Raw genomic sequence first — 19,860 nt, forward strand, 5'->3', positions numbered from 1 at the left:
GGATACTACTACTGAAATCAGTGGATTTACTCCACATAAACACCAGCTGAGCTGGCTGCCCAGTTTTATTTAAAGATGGTTCACATGTGGAAAAGCCAGGGTAAACTGCAAGCACTTATGAGAGTCCAATGCCATTCTCAAGAACCTTGTAGGCTGTGCAAGCAGTTGATATGAAAATAATGAACCTAGGAAAAAAAAAGGCTATTTTTATCTAGAAATGCAGCATAAATCTAAGGGGTTGCAAATCAGTAATATTTCAGAATTTAGACAAGAAAATAAATGCCTCGTTCCTTTTTGTCTTCTCAGGGTGCAGAGAGTGCAGAATAGCCCTCTCTTTTAAAACATTTTACTGAAGCAGTAGAGGACAATCAGTAGCAAGGCACTTGCCTTCATCGTGGGATGCCAAACCCACATCTCTGTTGAGTCCGCTCTGTATCTTAGACTGAAACCTTCCACTTCTGTTAGAAAAACCCATCCACTAGGCTACTCTCCTGGGCCGAAGCTGAGACAAGACCTCTTAGCTGTAGAGGCAAAACTGAAGGTTTCTCTTCCAAGGATGAAGTGCTAGACTGCTTCTCCACAGGAAACAGCACAGTAAATGGGCTTGCTGCTCCTGCAGGGAAGGACGATTGAGTACAGGAGGCATCAGTTGCTACCTCTTCTACCCCTCAAGGTGAAAGCCACTGCCCTGGCCCAGTATAACCTGGGTACTCCCTGAGAAGCAGAAGCAAACTTGATTTCTTAGAGATCGGAAAAGGAAGCAGCAGAGCTTTGTTCATTTGCTGCCCTTTGTAATTATCTGTTGCAGAAAACTGTTCACACTTCCTTTTCCTGAGCTCATGCCAAGGCGAGATGTTCTCTGTTTTGACCAGAAACTCCATCTTGAAACTTGGAAATCTTTCCAAAGTGTATCCATAAACAAGATAAGGTATTGATAGACTGACAACCTTTGATGACAAAGAAATGGCAGGAAAAACTCCTAAGCAGCACTGATACTTATCTTTATAAGAAAAGAAAAACAACAAAAAAAGCTCTTCTACTCCATGGGCATTTGTGAAAGTTTGATTAATGTGTGTCAAGAGATTTGAGGGTCTGAAATAGGGCAACCTGAATGTCCTGAACATTGAAGAATACGTCTAATTATTGGACGTTTGACTCCTCCCAGAGTTAGGATCAATGGGAACTGTCTACTTGAAAGCTCAGTAAAAAAGGTCAGAGTCAAAGGTAGAGCCAAATCAGGAAATATTTTGATTAGAAGATCACACAAATAAAGTTTGCCTTATCAGATCATCAGCTACAGATCATCAGTTATATTTCACTGGCCATATTATTTCTCAACTGCCTCTAACAAAATGCTGCATACGCTTGGTTTGTGTTTGTAGAAATGAGAGTAATTGCAAAAACTTTCTGTGAGCCATTATGGAAATAATAAAGGTCCAAGGGAATGCCCCCAGAATGTGAACTTTGATGGCATACCATATTTATTTATTAATTTAGCATCTGAACATTTGCATAAAGCTCAGGTAGAGCTATTCCTATGAATAATCTTGCACAATAACATCAGACATCTCTACTAATCCTACAGAACATCAAAAGCAATGCTGGCTGCTATTCAACACTGGGTTCAGTGCCATGACAACAGATGGAATTCATGGCTGAGGGGTAAAAAAAAAGACTTCCATCCCCTGTCACTTTTTGTAAGAATCCCTAAAGAGAAAATTATGCAAACTAGTAGAAACTGAATGTGGAACAGGAATGCCTGTGAACATGTGCTATCTGCATTTACACAAAACAGCTTATTTGTGAAACACAATGTAAGTGGTAAAAGTAGATATGGAAATCTTATTTAAATTCTTGCAAAGGGCAAAGAGGAGGAGGAGGAGGGAGAATGGGCTGGATTTCTCTTCCTCTGAGTTCGGGGGGAGCAGACTGAAATTCACAATATTATGGTCACAGGCAGATGACATGAAAAAGATTTCTTGATGTTGTTAGAATGAATGTTCCTATGTTTTGTGAAAAGATCATTCTGAGGCATTTTAATCTAAATATGTATGTTTTGCAGTAAAATTTTGTTTGACAATATTGTGATATCTTTAGATTGAACATTTTGGACATTACTGTCCTATAGTATAAGAAAACTATAAATGAAAACCTAAAAGTTAAAATTACTCATTGGTTTACATCATCCATTAACAAGAAAACTGTTGAGATGAATGGGAATTACCAGCGTAAAGGAAAAGAGATCTTGGACTAATTTTTGTTGTTTGATTTTTTTTTCCTCTAGTCAAGAGCCCACAGAGTTAAGGTGATGAGTCAGATGTGTCTACTATGCAACTACTAAAGACCACTGTTGCTTGAAAAGACCAGGCAGTCAGGCTTACCAAGTTTAGAAGACAAAATAACCATGCTTTCTGATGCACAAAAAGGTCAAGTAACAACAGGCTCAGTCTTGCAGGTAGAAATGAGAATTCTGGGAACTGAGATGAAAGTGATAAAAGAAAATGGAGTCTTAAGGGCTGGATCCAGCATGCATTAGTCAAAAGATAGTTTTTCCATTTGCTAAGATGTTTGCAGGATCAGATAATACATGTGGAGCACAATATAGAATAGAAATGGCAACTCTTTAAAGGTACTTTCTGGTTACCTATCCCTGTGTCTAATAGAAGCAGAATGTTCCATAAATAGATTTTCAGAATTGTCTTCACATTTTCCTCAGCAATAAAAATGTGGCTTTGCATGATGCTGTCCATCAGAACCATCTGTAGTACAGAACAGAAGCATGAGCGATTTTTTTCTGCAAGATGGTAGTCAGAACTAACCATATGGTTCTGCATTCATTTTATTTTGGAATGCTTATTTAGTACCCTCGTTATTGGGTACTGCAAGAAAAAAAGGAATGTTTTAACATTTCCTGGCCTAGCTACAAGGGCAGGAGCAAACTTGCAGTGGTCTGCCATTGCAAGGATACATATGGAGCAAAAAGCCTAGCTGAATATCTTATGCCTGTATCCTTGACCTTTGAAGAAGTTTGGCTCAAGGTCTTCTTGGTTTGTGGCCTTGACTACCCATCACTGAGAATTTTCTTTTATTTCATTTTCCACGTACGGTGAAAAGAAAGAGCCAGCCTTTGATAATAGCTGCAAAATATTTTCTTATTTTATTTTTCTACTTATTCTCTAATTTATTTCGAGTAGTTATGTATCTGAAATACCACTGTCAAATTTCTTTCTGAGATACCCGCTGTTTGTGTCTGGTTCTTTGAGCTGACCTATGGCAAGGAACAAGAACAGATGTGAAAGACTTCTCTGCCCAAACAGTGTGATCAGATGCTCAGCTGTGCATAGTTGCATTCAAGAGCGTTCAGTTGCAGATGTTACATTTGAGGGGCATTTTGAAAATGTGGTCAAGAGTATAAACTATGTGTCGGCCTTGTTTCAGATTCCCAGTTCGTATACTATAAAAGCATTTATTTGGCCTTTAGTAAGGGCTACTCCTCCTCCTGAGGTTTTACATAAAATTTAGTGTATGACTAAATCAGCCTTGTTAAAACTGACCATCAGCCAAGCGGAGACAGAAATTAATCATGACAGAGTAATAGACAAAGTTACATCTTTTAAGGCTAAGGAGGAATTTAATGTGCTCATTAAAAAAAATATTCACTAACAAAGTTAACATTCTCGTACAATGGAAAAATTCCTAATTCTGTGATACACAATGGAACATCCAATTTAGAAAGGGTCAGTGAGTTTCAGAGGTCCTTTTCCTCCTTTCTGGAGGGAAAACGTTCTTTGGAAACCTACCTTTTGAGGAAAGGGTGGAAGGCAGCAAGACCTATTGAGATGACAATGAGATCAAAAAAGAAGGAGTGATTATTCAAATCCCTCAGCGAAATAAAAGCCTGAAGTAAGAAGAACTGAACCCAAAAAGGAGTAGGCAGGGTGGTGAGCGAGCAAAGGGGAATGAGAAGCAGAAACTGAATGCAGAGGGCAAGGCCTGAATGGGGAGCAGTGAAAGAATTAGGAGTTGAAAAGGGAAGGAGGAGGGGAAAGTAGGGCTGAGGAAGAGAAGAAAGCAGTGAGAGGCACATCACAGTGAATGAAGCAGAGATGGAAAGTTTATTCATCTCAGCCTATAGCAGCTCTTTTGAATACTTTATACGATGGGTCTATGATGCTAAAACACAGCTTAATCGTATTGCTTTTCCTGGGGTCAGACTGATCAAAGTTTCCATTTTTACGTCTGTTGACAAAGTGGGCCACACTGGTGAGTGGCAGGTACTGTAAAGTTTCAGAAGGCCATGAGACAGCACATCCAGTCCTCTGCTTGGTTGCTTAGATACACTAATGTATTGTATTAGGAATTTCTCACCTCACATTTGCACTCCCCTGTGTTTCAAGTATTGCATTTCAGATAACAACATGAGCAGACTCCAGGCATGCAAAAATAAATTCTTTTTTTTATGAAGAAAACTACTTACAGCGTGGCTACAACCACAACAAGCATTTTATCAGAGAGATTGATTTCCTCATCTTTTTTCTAAAGTCTTCCTTCTGCAACCTCTGCTCTTTCCTCTGAATACTCTGTAAGTCACAATAGCCCAATTCTTGACACACTGTATGCTGGAATAGTCTTCAAAACTAAATTAGAGCAGATTTCAAACCCACTGAAGGATATATCTGATGATGGGTGCCTGAAAAAGGTGTTGGTGATTAGCCCAGCAAAAAGAACCGATGCCTTCAATGTTCTAGCTATACTTTTATATTAGAGCAGGAAGCATGTAGCAGGACATGTTGTGATATCTCCCTAAAGTAAGCTAAGATGTTAGCCTGAAACTGCGATCTACAAATGAATTTTACTAGGAGAGTCACAGAAGTGGCAAAACATGTAAGCTTTTGTGTGTGGAGTAACTGTTAATGTGGTTAGAGGAACAAGCACTCAAGGAGTGTGAGTTACTCAGACAATATTGTCTTCAACTCAAAAAAGAGGATAGAGGATCTAATGATGTGCACTGATGGGTGGATATTAAGCTTTTTTTAACAGTTGGCCCTTAACAGAAATAAATGGATTTATTGGGTAAAAAGATAAAGTCAGGTTATCAGTGAAGTGGAGACACATTGGTTTTCTTTATAAGCAGTTCCTAATTAAGGCAAAATACTGTCCATGTACTTATGTCCCAATTAATTTAAACTTCAAACTTGTAAAAAATTTCATTTCACTTATTAACTAAAGAAAAGCTAAATTTATCCTATCTTAATTCTCTTCTGCTTTTTGAGCCTAATAGTCCAGCTGCAAGTGCAGTTTCCCTTTTAGTATTGGCATGTAGTAAGATGGGACTCAGTGTCATCTCAAAGTATGGGCTGTAGCTGGGGTCCAACAGTCAACACACGGAAGACTTGTGGAGAGTTAGCTCCTTTTGCGTCTTTTTAGCACATTGCATAATTTGGATCAGGTTGAATCTCTCTTTGGCTGCCTAAAGATCTGTGAGAGTAGGACTTCCACCTTCATGGGTCCGAGACATAAATTGAGTCTAACCTGTGTTGAGAAAGAGAAGAAGCTGAAGCTGATGCCAAAGAGGAAGGGAGAAAGAGAAAGAGAAAGAGAAAGAGAAAGAGAAAGAGAAAGAGAAAGAGAAAGGGAAGGGGAAAGGGAAAGGGAAAGGGAAAGGGAAAGGGAAAGGGAAAGGGAAAGGGAAAGGGAAAGGGAAAGGGAAAGGGAAAGGGAAAGGGAAAGGGAAAGGGAAAGGGAAAGAGAGAGAAAGGGGAAGAGAAAGAGAGAAGCAGCTGGGCATTTGTTCCAATGAAGTTCAGCTAAGAAAAGTTACAGGAAAGATGATGGATCATTTGGCAGTGAAAAACCTCTTTTACAAACACTTAAATGTTTAGGTTTTATTACCTCCCATGAATTTAAGAAAATGCAAGAAAGGAAACATCCTGTTGTGTTCTTATTTATTCATGAAGAACCACCAATGCTGTGATACTACCTAATAATGAGTTAGACATAGATGTTAAATACATTGAGTAATATAACTGGAAATAATGAGATAAAGTGAAGTCTCTGATTAAATACAGTCTCTGGAAGAATAAGATAATTTGAGCATCCTGTTACAATCTCTGATAGGAAGGAAGTTAATAAACAGTGGTTATTAAAAAAGAACAACTGATTTACTGTAGGAAGAGCTGGAGAAATAAAATCTCCCACTGAGAAAGTAACTCACAAAGTCAGCTTAGCAAAGGATAATTTTAAATCAGAATAAAATATATTTTGCCATAGGTAAGAATACATTCTCATGTTTTCTGTAAGTTTGGGGTTTTTTTCCTCCAAATTTAGTTAAACTGCTTAAAGATATGCTGTGCAATCAAATTCTGCAAAGAAATACTGGGAAGCTTGTGCAAGGTTTCTGTCTATTTAGATTCCTGAAAATAATGGTAGATGGTTACACCTGCAATTCTTCTGAGTTCAGTTATAGCAAAGTGCAGGTATAGAAAAGTTCTGCAAAGGAAAGTGTGATTCAAAGTGCATCAAAGATTAGCATCTGCAGACTTTCTCCTCCCTGTTAAAGAAGGTGACCTATTTAATAATAACATTTCCAAAGAAATTAATGAGTTTCTATTCATTCCCCTTCTCTCCCCATACAAATGCTCTACTCAATGTCCCTCTGTTCCTGTGTGTTCATGAATCTAGAAATGGAGAAACCTGACAGGGAGTCTAAACTGAGTATTAACTATTCTTTCTTAATAGCTTACTTTGACATATGCTTAGATGAAGCCATAGCTCTCAGCAGAAATAAAAAAGAACATTGTCCAGATGTTTCAAAAAGTATTTTTTTTCTCTTTTTCCAGCAGGGTGTCTTTATTGTTTGTTTCCTGTTAATAGCAGGCATTAATAGATGAGTAACTAATACTTGCCTCCAAAGAAAAATTCTCCTAAGTAGAATTCCCCATGGCAAAATCATTGCATGCCAAAGACTCCGCTGACGTTGTGCATACCAGGTATAAGACTGCTGAATGGTCACTCTCCAGTGGCAGCAGCCACCCTTGAGAGTCGGTGTTAACTGGATCTCACAAATCCCTGGAGGCTTGATGAGCCCTACAGAATGAGGTCCCTTCTGTCTCTTCTGGCTAAAAGACGTACACAAAATACCTTAATACACTACTCGGTTGGCTTAACATTTGTGCTCTTTCCTGAGCCAGGGAGCAGTTTAAGTGATCCATCTTAGAGACATTCAGTAAAGGTATTATGACTCAGAGCTTCCACACCCCATCATGTTACTGTATTTAACGTTTGACCAAACACTGGCTGAGTGGCAGTAATTGCCTACGTACATGCCCTGGGATAACAGGAGAAAGAAGCTTGAGTTGGATTAAGCCACAGTGAAAGAGATGCAAGCTAAGTTGAAACACCTAATGCTTGCCCCAGGATCAGAGCATGCATCCTGACTAATACTGCTGCTTGACTGATGAGTGAAGACCTGTGCAGCTGAGGTAACCTGTATGTACATCCAAACCCTCAGAGTAACTATTGTTCCTCGGCCCATTCTTGGCTCTTGGAAGGAATCCTTTGCAACTTCAAAGGATGCAAGTCTGATCTCCTACTCTGCCCACCGAGGGGTAGGTGTGGGACTCAAGATATGGTCCCTGTTCAGCTTGCTCATCCTGCCCTGCTCCCACAGCAAAGAATGAGGACATTGTGGTCTACAGCAGGGCTGGACTAAAAGCAATGCACGCAAAACAGGGATCTCACTCTCCAACTCAGGCAGACAAAGATACATCTAATTTTCAGAAACTTTCTAATATTGTGCAACAATTTCTATTATTTGATTGCATAAACCTACCTGCCTACTAACACTTGCTTCTAAAAAGTCTTTAGTAAACCCAGTTTGCCTACTTGAGAGGATACATGTAAGTGTCAGCATTCAGAGAGAAGTGCTTAAGTTCTGTGCAGAGTTGTTAAAGACTTGACTGAAAACATATGGTTAAGGACTGAAAAGTAGGAAAATATTTATCTAATCAATGGAAATTTGCAACGCTAAAAGGAAGACATCTGAAGACAATCAAGATTTGGAAGAGAAAAAAGTTGAAGAAAAATTTAGACAGTCATGAAGACAGAATGGGTTGACGAGAAATAAGAGCTCCTGAGGAATGAAGAGCTATTTTCATCCCCATTATATAAGGTAGACAAGTACATATGACAAAATATGAGGGTTTTTTTTTTAAATAATATACTCCTGGTAGGGTCACCATGTGAATAAGGTATGTAGTAAGTTATACAGTCTGTCTTTCCTGTGTGACTTCCATAAAATTCATATTCAGCAAGTCTTGCTTTCTAGCAAACAATGGGACATTCAGCTTATATGTGAGGGGTGAGGGCATTCCAGTGAAAAGAGAGGGCACAGAATGGGAAAGAGAAGCAACATTGGCACAAAAGAGGCAAAGAATGCCAATTCAGAAGGCGGGTGTGAAAGTAAAATCTGCTTCCATGCCTGCTACAGCATATATTACACAACTGGCACTTACTTGGCAAATCACTCACTCAGGCACTGACCTTGGCAGCATCACAGGGATAACCTCTATGTGAGGGAGGACTGTTCTTCAACAATGTCTCCAAAATGTTTGGCACCAAAGTACTTTTTTAAGAAAGCAAGCATTTCTTCCACTTCGTATTTCAGCATTTTCTTTTGGCTGCAAAGGAGACACCCTGTCCATGACTTCTGGTATATTCTTCATATGGTGTTAAAGATTATTTGATATTGCGTATAAATGCCATTGCACAACCATCCCATTTTGTGGATGTTCCCATGTTAGAGAGCAATGGGTGTATTCAGAGACTTGCTCAACTTAAATGATCTCCTTGTTAATTATTTGAGGAATTATGACAGAGTGCTTGGGGCTGCAATGTCCTGGTAGAAAGTCTACTGAAGGAAAAATGGAAAGCATTCCAAATACTGGTGAAATTGAGACGTGTCTCTTCCACTGATGTGCTATCTTGCACACAGTAGTGAAAGAAAGATTGGGGATGTTAGTACAAGGAGTAGTCTTTTATTGCTTTAACAAAGTAAATCTATTCACTTTAATGGTTTGCTGGAGGTTATATACTTACTCAGATCATGTGAAAACTCAGTGCCCAATTCTACAAACATGAGAGTGAATGCTATTAATTTGTGTGAGCAAAGTTAGCAACATGTTCAAGGCATTACAGTACACACCTTTTGGACAGTTACTTTAAAGAGGGATGGGATCACATAAATCCTAGAATGAGATTTGGTAAGTGTTTTTAAGCACACTCCAAGGATGAAAATCGGTCTTCTGGATAAGAACCTAAGGCTGTCAAAGAAACTTGGGGTTAATTTTGAACACGATTGGAATTATGATTGCTAGAAAAAAAAAATGTGTTAGTCTTCCAATTTGCAAAGAAACATGAAAGTGAACAGAGGCAGAAATGTTTATTACAATGCAGATGAAATTAATTCCTACAGACTTGATATTGATTCGCATTTGGTCTCTAAAGAATAACTGAAACTTTTCAGTGAAGTCAAATAGTAGGATGTCTCCTTGCACAACAAATTCAGAGTCTTTGAATCAGGAGAAAGAAAGTCATGTACAAATACGTAGGTATTGTAAGCGATTTACACTCTATTCAGTGCTTCCCACAGAAAGCCTGTTTAGGTGGAACATGGACATTACTTTTAAATAATGTAGGTGTAAATACTATTATGAGTTTTAAAGGATATAGTCATTCTGAGAATTATTCTTTCTATGAAAGATTGCACTAGTGAACTAGCAGATCTTTGTAGATAAACATTTTAAGAAGCCTTCTAAATAGTGTTTTGCCCATATGCATCCCCATACTTACTACCAGATGGCATAAAAATGGCATCACATCTTGATCTCTCGCTTTTTCTCTTTCACTTCCACTGTCACTCATTCTGATGAATGGAGGGTCACAGCCAAAATGACAAACTATGACAAATGCCTGGAGGCCAGATGAGGAAACAAGACTCATTTCAGGTCCCAACTTGACCATTTTAATGATGGTGGGAAGGGACAGGAACCTGGCCTGATCAGATGGGATATGCAGCTGACTTTCACCGCCTTTCTGACCTGGAACGGACAGACATTCGGTCTAGATGGGACCTATGGCTTGGCTCTTGCTGTGTCTCCATGCTCTGAGGCTGCAATATGCCCTGTGTTGGGTGCTGGCACTCCCAGACTGTCCATCACGACCAGACTGGGTACAGATTTCCTGGAGGACTTCACACAACATTAATTTGATTCCATTATCTTCAAAAAGAACATCTCTTCAGAAGATCGTGAATCATGTAGGCAAAAGGATTTTTTAGAGGATGGGCAACAGGTTACAGGAAATGGGCCGAAAGGCCAAAATGAAGGAAAGTGAAACTCTGGAGTTTTTCCAGGTGAAGGTTTTCTTTGTAGCTGTTGGAGAGGTATTTGTCATCTCTTCCTCAATTTGTCTGCCTTGGAACTGAGAACAACATTTCTCCTAGCACAGTTCACAGGGAGATACAGGATCTCTGCATTTAAGTGATCTGTCCTTACGCTGCCAGATAATGTCACAAAATCAATAGCAGGGAGTTGCAAATTGCCCTTTCCTGTCCAGCATATAGTAAGCCCTGCTTTTATCTCAAATCTAGGGGTCTCTGTAAAGAGTAATGCTCCTGCGTGCTAGTGCAAACACTACTTGCTGGATAAATAAAAGAGCTTTCTCTCTCACAGCTATATTGCTGTGGCTTGTAACTCTTGCACAAAGGTCTTAAAGCAGAAGGTTTCTCTCCTCTGCCCAAAATAACCACATTCAGCTTTTTGGATTACAGCTGAGATGATTGCTTCACAACCTAACAGCCACAGCAAACAAAATATGATGACATGAAATTCAACAAAGATTTTTGATGAACAGACATCAGCAAGTAACTGTAGATCTGTGAACTTGAGTGTTCAATCCTGCTATTTAAAGTTCTTGGACTCCTTTATTTATAGTCATTTCTGTGTCTTGTCACTGTGGCATCTGAGTGGCTCACAAGACTCCCATGAGCAAAGCAAAGAATTATCCCAGTTGGGGGGGGAAGGAGAAGAGGAGACTGAGAGAAGTGGCAGTCATGCAGGGCATTTGCAGAACAGCCAAGATCACAATCCATCCTTCCTCCCTTTTATGAGTTCCCCATCCTTCCTTCCTTTTGCTAGACTGTTGGCCAAATAAATATGTGCCTTCTATCCAAAGGTCTTTCTCCTGGTTTTATCATCATGATCGAGCTAATTGGGAGCAGGAGGGTAAATGAGGCATAGCTGATATACATGGCATGATGCCCAGCTGACGCTACTATTAAGCTGATGCCGGAAAAGTTAGGAAACCGTAGCCTGGCACTGAATAATGGGCCTATTGCAACTCAAGTGTGGGGCAGAGAGAGATTTTCCTGCAGCTGGCACCTTGTCTACAAGTGGTGTACAAGAGAAAGTAATGAATGACTTGACTCTCTCTGTTTCCTACATTCATTTTATCACAGTTCATCAGGCACCCATGAGTCTGACTGATGACTCCGTGTAAAAAACAACAATCGTTTCCCTTAAGAGAAATGAGTGACAGATGAAGAAAAAGCTGCAGTTATAATCTCCCTTTTCATGGCTTAGGTTGGCAATTTAACGAACTGTGCTCATTAACTGATTTAAGTTCCAATTCCCTGTTTTTATATCTGATGTGAATATCTTTAAGTTAAACATTGCTTCTGATGCAGGATAACAGCTAACAGCTAACATCATAAATAAGGAACACTGGAGATAGATTAACTAAACTTTCATTTCAAAATGAATTTACTCCATCAAGATAAGGTACCTGGCACCTCGCTCAGCACTTTTTCCATTAAAAGCCCATGTTTGCCCAAAGGGGAGCATCTGTTAAGATCACTGCTGCCACATGGAAGCTTTTTCCCATATGTACTCCTTACAAAATGAAATGAGGACATACATTTTTTCATCACAAATGAAATGTGTTAAGCAAAAGAGAAAAACAGCTAAGTGAAAGCCAAACTCTGCCTGGTAAATATGGGTGAAACTTGCCTTTTTTCCCTTTTATAGTCTGATCTTCTCCAAATATTCAATCTGCTCTGAGTACCTGACTCTGGAGGGACAAGACTGAGCTTCTTGGATGAGACAGTCAAATCACCAAAGATTTTTATGAAGCTTCAGAGCTATTAGTGGGTATGTTACTGCTTGGTTGGAGATGGTGATGATTTACAGAAAACTTGTGGATAATTAAAGGCTGCACAGAGTGGTTGCCATTAAAAAGCAATTATTTACCATTGATTAGCATATTATGGTGAGGATAATTAAGCAGAGGAAAAACTTATTCAGGGTTTTGATGGATTCGCCATTGCCGGGAATTTTGTTTAAGGTTGGCTGCTTTTCTAAAAGGTATGTGCACATTCAAACAGGAAATCGTAGCCGAAATACTCCTAGCCTCCTTTTGTATTTGTATTTTACAAATACACCTCAGCTCCATGGAAGCTCATGGGTTTTTGCCAATTGATACCGATTTAGAATCTGTCCTGACCTTTCATTCGAGGATATAAAGTGCTCTGATGGCAACTACAAATTTTGAAAACAGCAGAGTTCTTTTAAGACACATTTTAAAGAATAATTTATATTTTACAAATACACCTCCTGTTGTATTTTAATTAGCGCAGCGTTTCCTTCTGTTTTTTTCCTTCTGTGGTGTTAGAAATGTTATAGGTTTTTGAATGCTTGTAACAGAAGCTACTGCAACATTTATTTGGGTGGAGCAGCCTCTGGTAAAGGGTTATTCTTTAACGCTAATCTGCGTGTATCTCCCTTTCTCCCTCACCACAAGTAGGCGCAGCCAGGAGGGATTGAAGAGTGGAGGCTGAGAACTGACTCATGGCTCCTTTGCCCTACTGTTGGTTGTGTGCCACATCTAAAACACCTTCTCACTGCAGACCTATATATAGGGAACTTCCAGATTAGGTACCGAACTGGTTCTTCAAGATTATTTTCCCTTCATAAGAGCACAGGAGTCATCCTGGGAAGGATGTAGGGGCTGGGGACACAGATATGGGAGAGTCAGTTGAGAGGCTCTTGGGGGTCAAAAGAGTAATAACCAGGAAAATACACCTATGGCCCTGCACTGCTCCACTGCAGTGTGTAGCAATAGTGATTAATCCATGTTCAGAACTCTAGGAAGAATTACAGTTGCATGGGCACTTCCCACACCATCATATGTTTTTATTCCAGGGTTTTTTAGGGGTTCCCTGTCCCTCAGTCCCTTCCAGAAGCTGCTTTTTTGGGGTTCCCTGTCCCTCAGTCCCTTCCAGCAGCTGCTGCTGCTGTTGTGGATTTGCAGCTGCTCTTTCTGTGTGGGCTCTGCTGCCATATGGCACTGTAATTCTCCCTTACTCACCACAGCTCTGCCCACTCTCCTAGTATCCATGGCGTTATTAAGTAGTACATCACTTTGTTCTCTGAAGAGAATGTTATGTGTTTTGGCTATTAATCATGAATCTAGTGTTTTGATTCCACAGACCTGAAGGCTTAATTAAAGTGATGCCAATTCTTTTGTTCTCAATCATCACTCATTCTCTGCAGTATATGGGAAATTTTTCTCTTTCCACCTATCCTTACCTGGTATGAAAAGCTCTGATCAGTGGGCAAAAAGATGTCCCCAAATGTGCCATCTCCAGAAAATACAGTTTTCAACAAAACATATCTTAGAAAAATAACAGAGATGATGTGTTCAGTGTGGCTGGGAATGTTCACTCAGCATGGTGTCCCCCAAACATCCGCGCTGTAGGTCATCTGGGCTCATCTTTTGCAGTCTATCACTGCATTTGCTCCTGTTTGAAGCCTGTGATGTCAGGGTGCTGTGGGTAGGCAGGTTGGTTTATCTGTCTCTGTCTGGGCTTTGGAGTTTTTCTCTAGTACCACAGCACCTGGAGCAGAAGTCAGCCAGAGAATGAAAGGAAGGGGAATTTAACTAGTTTTTTCCCTCATTCTCCTACTTTTTATGTTATGTTCCCTCTCTATGTTTGTTGCATGTATGTGAATAGCTATGAGCTGTAATGACCTCCCATTTCTTCTGCAAAGACCCTCAGTTAACAACACAGCTGGATCAGGTACATGGGCACGTGTTTTTGCCTGCCAGCCTGAAATGTCTGCTATACCAAAGGCTGTGGCAAGCAACACTGTTCTTGACCTGTCATATCCTTATGCTCTTTTCTAGAAGAAAGGAGAAGATACTGTGTAGCTTTAATGCTCTCCATTAGAAAAATGAAGCCCATTATTATACTATACTATATTTCTTGGGCTCATTTGGTCACCTACTGTAGACTACTCACTAGGCAGCAAAAACCCTATTAAGCCAAGAGCAACCTGCCTGAAGACCATAGGATCCAACAGTTAAACTTTTATATCCAGAGCTGTAAGATGTCAACTGATAGCATCTTTGCTTTCTGCTTTGTTGCAATGTGAAGTGCCTCACACCGGATGGCATATGAATAATAAATATTGCTGAGTAACAGCTGGAGTTTCTCAGGGTGCCTGTGTTCCCCTCGGTGAAATGCTTCCCTGTATAATTTACTAGGTGTCTCTCATTAAAGCAGAGATAGTATATACAATTACAGTTAACAAAACGGTACCTCTGAACAAAAAGGGTCACTGCGTTGCCTGGAAACTGTTAGTCTGTCTAAAACTGAGTGCCTGCTATTGCAGACCCATGTTAATTTGTGCTGCTTTTGAGCAGGAGCGGCTACGGGAAGTCAGACCGAGAGCGAGACACTTGTTTGTCGGCAGGTGGAACCCTGCCGTAGCTGTGAGGGCCTCCTCGATCCACATGCAGGGTCACCAGGACAGGGTAAATGGCATTTTACTGCACACCACGATGCTACAGGGTGGGGGTAAATCCCAAAGTCTCTGTATGTGGGAGTCAAGGGACAGCATACGTGCTCCTGATCCTGTAAAATAGTTCTAGACATAATGTGGCTGTCGTGACTCTGCTCTGAATGCTGTTCCCTTCAACAGGAGCATAGCAGCAGCTTCAGGCTCTGAGCAAGAAGCAGGGGTTTAGCTTGAGGATAACTGTTGCGCATATATTAATACTCTTGTTTCTTTGGTTCAGTGGTGGAGGAGCATTATGGACTTTTTCCTATGATATAATGTCACAATTAGTTGTGAGAGCCACTGAGCCTATTATAAGGGACATTTCATGCAATCATGTTTGCCGAAAAATTTTTCATGCTTGCAAGAACAAGAATATATACCCAATTATTTTTAGAGTGGCAATTTTCTCCATGTGGATTTAATTAGAAAATGAATACAGAGAAAGTAGGGGGTTTTTGTTTTGCTTTCTTTTTACAAACTCAAGTTTCAGGAAACGAATTGCGTAAATGTTGCTGCCTTGGTAGCCTTTAAAATGATAATAATAATAACAACAATAAAATCTTGTTCTCAAAAGGCCAAGAAGGCATTTGATGTAAATAGACTCAGCTCCATGGAAGCTCATGGGTTTTTGCCAATTGATACCAATTTAGAATCTGTCCTGACCTTTCATTCGAGGATATAAAGTGCTCTGATGGCAACTACAAATTTTGAAAACAGCAGAGTTCTTTTAAGACACATTTTAAAGAATAATTGAACCTTGAAAAGAGGAAGATTCAATGACAGAAAGTCTATGATAAGTGGTTTTTATGGAAGTGTGGGGGGGTAACACAGTGCATCGTATTTTCTTGAAGGCCATGACTCTGTTACTCAAAATTATATTGAATTGAATCTCAGATGTGAGAAGAGCTGACTGGTTTTGATGGATTTGCTCACAGATCAAGGTGCTTATTCAATGACAGTTAAGTTGGCAGAATTGTATCTTGTGATAAATACAAATAAAACCTTTTTGTGAAAGACAGATGAAACAGGGTAGCATCTTTCCAGCCTAGCTACCTACCTAACCCCTTAGGCCCTGGTCTTCCTAGGCATGTCATTGAAGGAAGGCTTGAAAAAACCTTCTCGACACTCACGGACACTCGTGCTGAGGAGACAGGCAACTATTTCCCATCCTGAACTGCAACCAGCAGTCATGTCCTCTTTGCATCATACGCTGCCAGTTAGTGCTCATTCTTGGGAATAGGAAACCCTGAATCCAGGTCTTCTTTATCTGAGGAGGATTTGCTTTCATTCAAGCTGTGTTGAAGGGTGTCCAGCCCCCCAGCCCTGTGGTGTCCTGGATAACTCCCTTGAAGCGGCACTGTGCAAAGGGCGGTGCAGTTTGCAGAAGGCAAGCGAAGCCAGTGTTCTCTGTGTAAAGGGACAGCACCCTTCTGCTTTCAGGCGTTCCTCTTCTGCTCCCTCCTACTGGTGGCAGGCACCCAAAGCGGAAGTGCGTCTATGCCTGAATTACATGCCTAAATTGGGTTCATAGTCTCTGCATTAAAAAGGGGATGGGAATACACTCTGTATCCAAATGTTATATCATCCGTCATATTGCAGTATCCGTCCATATTGCAGAGAGGATTTGTGAGTGGGAAAGAGCTTCACGTTGTTCCTCTGTGTGAGCTGCCATCACACAGCAACACAGGTGGATCTTTGATCTTTCTCCCACCTGCTTTGTTTTTCTTTCCTGCAGTAAAACACCTTCGTTCTCTCACTTATTACTTCTGCCTCTGCCTTCACCTGGGAATTTTTGCCCATATCTTCTTTCCTTCTTAATATAACACTTCTTGATTGTCCCACTCCGCAAGAGCAACTGAGGACCGCAGCCCTCAAGAGCTGTTTTTGTAGCCCTGCCTTGGATACCTCGCTGTTCATGGGGTAACACTTGCCTGATAACCCAGCCCTGTGCTTTGCAAGTTGATTTGACAATAATAGCCAGAGCCACTGTGAAGTTTCTCCTATGGATGCAAATTTCCATGTCTGTTTGATGTCTCTTCACTTACCGGTCGTTATGCTGAGGCTATGCAGCTGGAGTGGGGTAGTCATCGGTAAGTCTTATTTTGCTAATCATTCTCATGTCACACAGAGTAAGGAGACAAGAACACCTCTGGTATGGGTCTAGTGATCAATTATTTTCTGATTCCTGGCATGACATAAAGAGTTATCAAGGACAGTGTCTAAATCAAATAATGTCATGCACAAATTACCTTCTTCTTAGTTCTCAAGCTATAAATGCAAAACCTGCAAAGCTGTATTTGATGGGAGGAGCAAAAGAAAAACAATAGCATATATTATGGAAAAAGTCTATTTTAGCAGCTATGACGGATTGCAGAGTGGGTAACTTCAGAATCAATTAGAATATTCTGTATTTTGAGAGATAAATGACTGAATAATAACTGTATGTGGTTTGGAGTTACAAATGAATTGAAATCTCCAGAGTTTGGTGTCAAAGAGATGTGTTTGCAATAAGACTGGGATGAGGTTGAATACAGAGAAACCAAGTAAGGCAAATTGTTGAGGGATATTTAAAGGGGACTAAATCTTATAGTACCTAGGTAGATAGACTACAACAAGTGAGCAGCATTAATTGGAGAAACATACATTGGAACATAAAGGGGCTGCATTACTCTACCAGTAGATACTGCATTACCTTATCTGAATAAGTATAGGAAATAATGTGGTACATTAAATAAAAAATAAAAAAAACACTGTAGTGAAGCTAAAGTATTGGAATAGAGCAGTGTATTTATTACAAACCAAGCAAGTTAGAGTTAAAAAAAAACCCACAAGGAACAAAGAATTAGTGTAGTGCTTCATAAGCAAGCATTGATTTAACTGGCTCCATCTTAACTCTGCTCCAGAATTAAAAAAAAAGAAAAGAAAAAGAATCGGGCCTTTGCATATGTAGACATGAAAGTAATTTAACAAAGCAAGCTGAATCATGAATTTAATTACACAGCAAGTGCAAGTAAAGTGGTTGTAATGCTGTTATGGAAATGTGACTGTGATAAACTTATTCACATTACATTCTGTTGCTAATTCAATTTCCATGCACAAGCCCAAAATGCTAGGTTTAGTTCTGTTGCTACAGATATAACAAAACAAGTATAAAGGAAGACATGTTTTGTAGCTCTTTCAATAGTTGGATATTAAAAAGCTATGTTTTCCTTCCTAATAAATGTTATACTTACAATTAAGCAAACAAAACCACAATTTTATAGCCAAACTTTATGTCCATGAATGATAAATACTGCACGAAAAATACTGAAGCATCCACAGTAAAATTGTACATGAAAACTCATGCTGAAAATGAAAGAGGAATAAACTTGAAGAAAATCTTAGTGGCATCTAGGAAATCTATGGGAAAAGAAAATTCGCTCCCTGCCAGACTCCTTTGCTTCTCATCATTATCACAGGAGTATTATTACTACACCCGCACTTCACAGCCACAATCGTGTTACTAATTAAAATGTTAATAACTTCTTAAAATGAGTCTACGTATTTGCTCTTTGATTCTGTGCACTATATGAACTGCAATCCCTGTCTCTGCCAATCTTGGATTTTTGTTACAGAGTGGTGAAAGCTCTGGAAAATGTCTATGCTGTAATGATCTCACTAGTTTTAGAATGGGCAGTTTAGAGATCTGTTGTCCAGATGACATAAAATTTTGTAAGAATATGCAATTTTTGCCAAAAGGTAACCATTTTAAGCTCATTTAACTTCTTTTTTTTCTAAGTTTCAAAGCTGAGGGTAGGGGTCAACGGTTGGATATACACAACCAAGCAAGCTCCTGCTGGGCAGGGGAGAGCAGTGCATCACTGTTCCCTGGTAAATAAGCGACGTGCTCATTTTTACCCACTGTTGGAATGTGAGGTAAGTGTGGAAGAAAGGACTGCAGACTAACTATGTACACATGGGAAGTAGCTGATGTTGATAAGCCCTTTCCCGGAGATAACTTGTCTAATGGTACGTTGATCATACCATTACATCCATCACAGAAACCCGTCCACAGTCTCAATGTTGAAGAGGTTGTAGAAACAACTTTACCTTCATAAAGTTGCTGTTGATGACTTGACTTGCCAATTTCCTTTATTGACTTTTGATTTGTGTTCTACAGGATTTACAGCTGGCTAAATAAAAGCTCTGGTTCCCTGGCAATGATGCGCATACTCTTCTTGGATAGGTCTCTGTGAGGAAAAGATGTACATACTTTTGATGCCAACATAAAGCTTCTGACACTATAGTAGCAACAGGAGTATTATGCCAACTATAATGTATAATCTGGTTTGCAAGAAGAAGAAACAAATTTAAAATGTTTTATTAGGGCTTGAACTTCTCAATGTCATAGCCTAAACCACCTAGTAACTTACCCAGTGGGAGAGCAATAAATGGCCAAGTTCTGCACCAAAAGAAGCCATTTTTGACAAAAGAAAACATTGGGGCTTTGATTTTTGTTTGACATTTGGCAACAGAAACCATTCTGGGGAAGTAAACGTGACAGAAGTGGTATATTGAAAGTAATTTTTAGAGAAGCCCTGGTAATGCCAAACTGTAGTTATCTGTGGCCCACAGGTCTGTTGCACACGGATCTCAGAGGGGCTGCCTGTGAGACTGTGCTGATTCCCCAGGGGACTGAGCGATCACCAAGGCTGGAGTCTCTTCCAGCTGTTTGGAGACTGAAGATTGTGCCTGGACACATGGGGTCCAGGGTCATCAGAGCTCACGGCAGCCTCACCTCACCAAACCACCCAACAGCTGGCTCTCAGATGGACCCCAGGGACACACTCCCACCCATAGGTGACTTTCTGTAGTGGTTTGTTAATGGCCATCATGTTGCTGGGGGTGGTGGTGGAGGTTTTCTGTCATTTGCTATGTAGTCCCCAGCCTGAATGCCTAAAGTGGCCTTCTAGGAACAAAGTTT

The 19,860-nt window shown here is 40.1% G+C and overlaps 1 long non-coding RNA gene across 1 annotated transcript in view; it reads left to right on the top strand.

Moving 5' to 3' along the window:
• The first annotated feature begins 16,502 nt into the window (after positions 1–16,502).
• The window catches only part of LOC143156521 (uncharacterized), a 17,540-nt gene continuing 14,182 nt past the window's right edge, over positions 16,503–19,860 (top strand). The window contains exon 1 of the long non-coding RNA XR_012994642.1: positions 16,503–16,987. This is a non-coding gene — a long non-coding RNA (uncharacterized LOC143156521). The remainder of the gene's footprint in view (positions 16,988–19,860) is intronic.

This window comes from Aptenodytes patagonicus, chromosome 1 (genome assembly GCF_965638725.1).
Source record: "Aptenodytes patagonicus chromosome 1, bAptPat1.pri.cur, whole genome shotgun sequence".
Taxonomy (NCBI): domain Eukaryota; kingdom Metazoa; phylum Chordata; class Aves; order Sphenisciformes; family Spheniscidae; genus Aptenodytes; species Aptenodytes patagonicus.